General features: G+C 46.5%; 1 protein-coding gene across 3 annotated transcripts in view; it reads left to right on the top strand.

Annotated features, from left to right (window-relative positions):
• LOC129812064 (alpha-(1,6)-fucosyltransferase) overlaps positions 1–7,524 on the top strand; it is a 122,086-nt gene that overhangs the window by 46,790 nt on the left and 67,772 nt on the right. The gene's annotated exons all lie outside the window — the stretch shown is intronic.

The following is a 7,524-nucleotide window of genomic DNA, read 5'->3' as shown; positions in this document are numbered from 1 at the left end:
ACACACACCCCAACCCCGTCCCCAAACACACACCATTATAACATCATGTGTTCTGATGCCGTTCCCATCCCCAAGCCTGTCCCCTCAAGTCACCAGGGTTGGGGGTGGGGATTCCGCCCCATGAAATTAGGGAGGTGGTTGGCGGGGGGGTGGCGGTAGGACATTATCCAGACACAACCCTTTCCATCTCTCCACAAATAACAGGGTGAAGTCGCGTTCCACACATTCCGCCTTTTGAATGACAAAGCTTTATACAATCAGCCACAAAAAAAACGTATTAGTATTCAGATTGCCGCAGCACTGTGAATTGTTAATGCTTTCATCGATGATGGGGATTGTGGTGTGCACGTCAGAGGAGGCTGGTGGGAGGAGCTATAGGAGGACGGGCCCATTGTAATGGCTGGAACGGAGTCAAACATGTGGTTTCCATATATTTCATTACGGCCATTACAATGAGCCTGTCCTCCTATAGTACCTCCCACCAGCCTCCTCTGGTACACGTTTGAGTTCCCACCTCTGGACATTAAGAGTGGCGAGAGAGAGTGTGTGTATTTCTCACTCTCTTTGTGTGTGTCAATGCTTGTATGAATGCTTGTGTCTTTGTAATGAATTTTAAGAGTGCTGGGGAGCAGGTCATTATTTGGAAACCCACAGAACACATCATTCAGGATTCAAATGATGATGTCTTGTCTGTCAAATGAGGATGTCTTTCTGTATGAACATCAATTACCAGGGATACTAGTGTGTGTGTGTGTGTGTGTGTGTGTGTGTGTGTGTGTGTGTGTGTGTGTGTGTGTGTGTGTGTGTGTGTGTGTGTGTGTGTGTGTGTGTGTGTGTGTGTGTGTGTGTGTGTGTGTGTGTGTGAGGTATTAGTGCTGAGAGTAGCAAGTAAAGGGTGTGGGTTTGTGTGAGGTATTAGTGCTGAGAGTAGCAAGTAAAGGGTGTGGGTTTGTGTGAGTGCTTGTGAGACGCGTTGTGCCTTTGTTCTGTTGAACTCTGTACCCAGACAAACTGGCAGTTCTCCTCAGCAGTACTTGCTCTCTTGTTGTAATACTTCTTCAACTTTTAATAAATAAAGAGATTTATAAACAAGGCAACAGTAAGCATGTTGTCCATCACAAAATATGCAGCCCCCCCCCCCACACACACACACACTTCCTTGGGCCAAACAGTGTAATCTTGTAAATGACGGATCTCTATGGAAAGACTCATCATTCACCCAAGTTTCATAAAAATTGGTCCAGTGCTGTCTGAGATATTGCGTGTGACGAACGTACTAACAGACGGAGCGAGATCCACTGTCCCGTCCCCGATTGATTTCATCGTGGGCGACAATGATAACATATGACTGCATTGTTTGGACTGAATTGTACTATTCCAGGAAGTGTTGGAATTGTTTATTACCAGACTGGTTAGTTTAGTAGACGTGTCTCCTGTGATCGCCAGCAAACCAAGGATCCCTTAGGTCAGTAACTCATTACTTTAACTACATGTCCAAACAGATTATCATGAGGTAAACAGTTTGTCCCTGGTTGAAATAAGATTGATCAGCCTTTTCAGACTGGAACAATTTTCCACCTGGAAATGTCCATGATCTTCAACTGATACAAAATGTCCACAGACTTGTACTGGAATTTCAGCCTGCCTGCCAGGTTTGATCTGAAGCACAATTTAGGAACTGAATAGACATTTTTGACCAGGACTAGGACTTCTAGAGTAAGATCTATCTCTCTCTCTCTCTCTCTCTCTCTCTCTCTCTGTATCTTAATCCTCTTAATGTATCTTTTTAGAAATGTGTACGTAAGCAAAGCATGGAGAAAAAAAGATATTAAAAAAAGGAAGAAGCTAGGACTAAGCGTGGTGGTGTGGACAGGGTTGCTAGGCAACGTCTCTGCTGTGTACGAAGCGGCTCAGATGAAAAAGTATTTAGTGACTCAGCATGAAAACACGACCGCACGTACGCACACACCACACACACACACACACACACACACATACTGACAAATGCAGATGTGACGGACCTGCAAGATAAGCGGGCTATAGAATGTTAGACCACATGCTAGGAGACAGTCATCCTGTCATGCTTAACATATTCTCCCTACGACTCTAACGATGGCCTCGTCCTCTAACTGACAATCGAAGCCACGTCCACAGCACCAGAACTGCGTTGAGTAAACATTTCTGGAGGTGCATGCATGGTCAGCCAAATGTCCTCTTGCGGTCAGCTGTAAATATTAATACTTGTCATAATAAACTGACAAACCCTTGCTGCTCTGTAGTCAGATGTATGCATTGTATCATCTCTCTCTCACTCTCTCTGATGACCCCCATCTCAGCCTTACATCGGATAGAGCAAATCCTAGCTTTACCCAAACTCATCCCGAGCCCCCTGTTAAAGAGAGGCATGCACAGCTTAGACAGCCTATGGTATGCTATTCCTCATACCATATTATCTTCTCTGCATGTGTCTTCGAGTCTGGCTATATAGACGGGTTGCCTGACAACGTCACGAAAATGATGCGCGCACATCGCAGGCTTCGAAGGCTGTGTGTTGTGATTCTGAAAGGCCAGAGTGCTAGCGACAATGACAAGAAGCCGCCGCGTGGGGAATCGTTGGTAGCGTTGTTTCCACGTCATTTTAATGCAATGACGTCGAACCAATGTGGAATAGACGTCGGAATTGACGTCTGTGCCCGGTGGATCGTTTCCGCTAGTTATATATTGTTGTTGATACCATGTCTTGTTTTGACTTGTACCATCTACGATAATTTGGCAGCGATTTTGCTAGCTAGCGAATTAACAACTGTAACGCTGTATTCGAGAAACAACAAGTGCTTATTGTGCACATTTATGTATGTTTTCAAGGACATTTTGGAGACGAAATATAGTTTACACGTTGTCGATAAGCCTTTTATTCCAAGCCAACCCCATCTGTTTTGCCCTGAAGATGCGGACGCGTCGCTTGTGTTGCTAAGCAACACACCTGTCTATAGCATTCCTCCATATTTCAAAAAGACTGGTCCACGGTGCAGAGTAGACAGTGTAATGCTGTTCTTCACACCAACATCTTCTTTATCTTAGCCACGCACATCTGTCCCAGCTACCTGTATGATGTGGTCCGGGTGACTGGTAGAACGATATGATATGTAGTAAGCCTGCGCGGTGGTGTTCCAGAACATATGGGTTCTCGGCTGACAACGCTCAGCGAGCATCACAGCGCCTGTAATAACCCAGCGAGAGACCAAGCTGTTCTCTGTTCTCTCTCTCTCGCTCTCTCTCTCTCAGAGTTAAGACAGTTGTTCATCGATAGAAACATCCCACCGCTTGCTGTAGTACATCTTACCAGGTGCACACGCATTCTTCTGGTTACTGGAGGATGAATCTGTAAGGCACTATCCACCGTGTGTGCATGGATGTGTTTGTGTGTCTCTGTGCGTGTGCGTGTCTGTTGGCTTTGCCGGTGGACTTGGCACAGTGAGAACAGCCAACTTCTCAGTGTGATCTCCGCAGTAAGCAGAGAGCTCAGGCGAAAAGCTCAAACAAAAGCTATTGAGCGATGTTGAAATTAAAACTTGATGACACTCCATATATAATGCTTGGGTTGCTTGGAAACGCTTGGTTTAGGCAACCTGTCCTTTTCTAAACTGTGTCTCGGCGAGTCAAACCCCAGCAACGGAGTGAGGGAAAACACAGGAGCGCTAGAGCGATCGGTTAGCTCCAGCGCCGGGGCTGTGGGTTAGAGTAGGGACACGGTGCTTGGGTGAGGATGGAATGTGAGTGGGCATTAAGGGAATAGGTGAAGGATTGGCTGTGAGTCTCAAGCACCCACGCTGCAGAGTTAGTTAGCTCCTCCACCTGGGCTGTGAGTAGGGACTAGGCTAGCATGGGCTGTATAAGAGTGCTGGTAGAAATAGTGTGGCTCCAGGGAGAAGATGGGCTGTGGATAGGGAGCTTGCATTAGCTCCAGCACCTGGACTGTCGGTAGAGACGAAGGAGAGGATGGGGGCACATTGACTGTAATGGGTCCTCCCAGAGAGGGAATGAACCGAGGGGCTGTGCTGTGTTGCCATTACATGATGCTCACATCTCTCATTTAATATTTTTCATTTTTATTTCACCTTTATTTAACCAGGTAGGCCAGTTGAGAACAAGTTCTCATTTACAACTACAACCTGGCCAAGATAAAGCAAAGCAGTGCGACAAAAAACAACAACATAGAGTTACACATGGGATAAACAAACGTACAGTCAATAACAATAGAAAAATCTGTATACAGTGTGTGCAAATGAAGTAAGGAGGTAAGGCAATAAATAGGCCAATAGTGGCGAAGTAATTACAATTTAGCAATTTACACTGGAGTGATATATGTGCAGATGAGGATGCGCAAGTAGAAATACTGGTGTGCAAAAGAGCAGAAAAACAAAAACAAATATGGGGATGAGGTAGGTAGTTGGTTGGATGGGCTATTTACAGATGGGCTGTGTACAGCTGCAGCGATCGGTAAGCTGCTCAGATAGCTGATGTTTAAAGTTAGTGAGGAAGATAAAAGTCTCCAACTTCAGTGATTTTTGCAATTCGTTCCAGTCATTGGCAGCAGAGAACTGGAAAACTAAATGTATGCTCTTCAACCGATCGCCTATTTAGGGGATGTGGGCTGGGCATCCTGGAAGTTACCAGCCATGCCATGGTGTAGTTGTCCTCTGAGGCTACATCCACTTCCACAACCTAGATAGCTTGCATCTGACTGTCATTCCAGGACCGTGCCTATTTATTGCTAGAACTGGAATTTTTGCAATTCGTTCCAGTCATTGGCAGCAGAGAACTGGAAGGAAAGGCGGCCAAAGCAAGTGTTGGCTTTGGGGATGACCAGTGAGATATACCTGCTGGAGCGCGTACTACGGGTGGGTGTTGCTATGGTGACCAGTGAGCTGAGATAAGGCGGAGCTTTACCTAGCAAAGACTTATAGATGACCTGGAGGGTTTGGTGACAAATATGTAGCAAGGACAGCCAACAAGAGCATACAGGTCGCAGTGGTGGGTAGTATATGGGGCTTTGGTGACAAAACGGATGCTAGTAGAGTGTTGGGGGCTATTTCGTAAATGACATCGCCGAAGTCGAGGATCGGTAGGATAGTCAGTTTTACAAGGGTATGTTTGGCAGCATGAGTGAAGGCGGCTTTGTTGCGAAATAGGATTTAACTTTGGATTGGTGATGCTTAATGTGAGTCTGGAAGGAGAGTTTACAGTCTAGCCAGACACCTAGGTATTTGTAGTTGCCAGAGTAGTGATGCTAGTTAGTTGGGCGGGCGGGTGCAGGAAGCGATCGGTTGAAGAGCATACATTTAGTTTTACTAGCATTTAAGAGCAGTTGGAGGCCACGGAAGGAGTGTTGTATGGTATTGAAGCTTGTTTGGAGGTTTGTTAACACAATGTCCAAATAAGTCCAAATGTATACAGAATGGTGTCGTCTGCGTAGAGGTGGATCAAAGAATCACCCGCAGCAAAAGCGACATCATTGATAAATACAGAGAAAAGAGTCGGCCCGAGAATTAAACCCTGTGGCACCCTCATAGAGACCCGGACAAGGTCCGGACAATTCTCATCTAAATGTTTATAGCCAGGAAGAGACCTGCACACACATCCTACAATAAACATCAGAATGCAAACGGGCATATAGCTGTGTGTGTGTGTGTGTGTGTGTGTGTGTGTGTGTGTGTGTGTGTGTGTGTGTGTGTGTGTGTGTGTGTGTGTGTGTGTGTGTGTGTGTGTGTGTTTGATCAGGAGAGATGACAGCAGGAGGGTGGCTGATAATGGAGTAATGGAGCCTGAAAAGCAGTAGCTGGCAACACACACGCACAACACAACACAGACTCTGCAGGGTTTCACAAGTAGCTCAAGCGTACCCCCATCCATCCCTCCATTCTCTCTCTCCATCCCTCCATTATCCCCATCTGCATGAAGCTCCAATTCCCACCGCTATAAAGAATTCCTTTTGAGATGCAACAGATCCGTGAACAAAGCCTTGCTGCCGTCCATTGTGGCTCGGAGATTTGAGAAGGCTATCAGGTGCTGTGAGGGGTCGCCCTCCTTCTCCCAGTCTTTTAATCAGGTGATGGGGTCCCTGCCACACTTTCAGAGATCACGGGCCCTCCATTGTGGCTCTAACATCAGAGGGTGCCACTCTGCTCCTCTGAAAGGCAGCATTCAGGGAGCCATTGTGGCTCTAAAATGAGATGGCAATCACTGGGGAGATATCCCTGGTTGTGTTCCCTGGTCTCTGGGATTAGGACCTCAGTCTCTCTGTGAGAGATAAAAACAAAGCTTGCGGTCTCGCTCTCTCCATCTCTCTCTCTCTCACTGATCCATGCTGTCTGGCTTGGAACTGCCACTTCTCAGAGAAGTTCCAGCAAGCAACAGCTTTATCCATATCATCTCTTTAAGTGTTTTAGTGCTGACGGGGAATCTCCTCTGCTCTCGCCTCCGCTCCCCCTCCTCTCCTCTCCATCCCTCTCTTCTTCTCGCTCTCACCTCTCCTCCATGTGCTCTGTGTGAGTGGAGGTAGTGCAGCCAGGCAGACTCGAGTCTTTCTGCATTTCGTCTCTATCGGAGCAGCTCTCTCACCCTCTTTCTCCGACCCCCCCCCCCCCCACCCCCCACACACTTCTCTCCTCTGTCCCTCTCTCCTTCTCTCCTCTGTTGTGGTGTGATCCAGCAGTGGAGGGAGATTAGTTCTCCATCTCTAACCAGGCTGCGGCTCCATCAGTACAGCTCATTAACTGGGTACCACTCGGATCGATACGATGGGGGGGATATTGAACAGAGGGGACTACAAACAACAGCCCTATCCCGTGACACACACATGCACTAGTGATGCTCAGGTTGAGTCGTAACCCGCAGTACCCCAAAAAAATCCCTTAAAAAAATCCATAAATGTATAATTCTTGTGCATTTTATATCTATAAGCTACATTAAGGTTTTTCTTTCGTTATTAGGCTATCTGACATCACTTCATAAGCCTAAGCTTTAGGGCATAACTGTACGCTCGGCAAATATATTACACGCCAATCGCCAAATGCTTTTGGGGAATGGGCCGAAAAAGTTAACAGAGGCAAAAAGGACCATGTCAAAGTTTCATTCAATAAGAGAAAATCTGTGAAATGGAGAGTTGGAATTAAAGAGAAAGGGAAGGGACAGAGAAAGTCATGTTGGGGAAAGATTTGGGTAAGTGATAAAAAAAGATGGTGGCAGTTCCAGCTGCGATGGTTGGGAGGCGCAACAAGACAGGGAATTCAAATAGGCCTATGGCACGTCGAGGGAACTGTAGCCCACAGTTCAGGTGGGTTCAATTGAAACTGAAATCTGGACACTGACTGTAGGTCGGTGACCTCTCACGTAGCCTCAATATTAACTCCTGCCGAATGAAGCATTTCTTGCAGTAAAATGATACACCAAATATAGGCTGTTTTGTTTTTTATTCAGGAACAGGAGTGGAGAAATAGGATTTCTTTCTTTCAGCATCTGGAG

This window comes from Salvelinus fontinalis, chromosome 15 (genome assembly GCF_029448725.1).
Source record: "Salvelinus fontinalis isolate EN_2023a chromosome 15, ASM2944872v1, whole genome shotgun sequence".
In the NCBI taxonomy this organism is placed as follows: domain Eukaryota; kingdom Metazoa; phylum Chordata; class Actinopteri; order Salmoniformes; family Salmonidae; genus Salvelinus; species Salvelinus fontinalis.
This window is presented reverse-complemented; position numbering and strand designations above follow the sequence as displayed.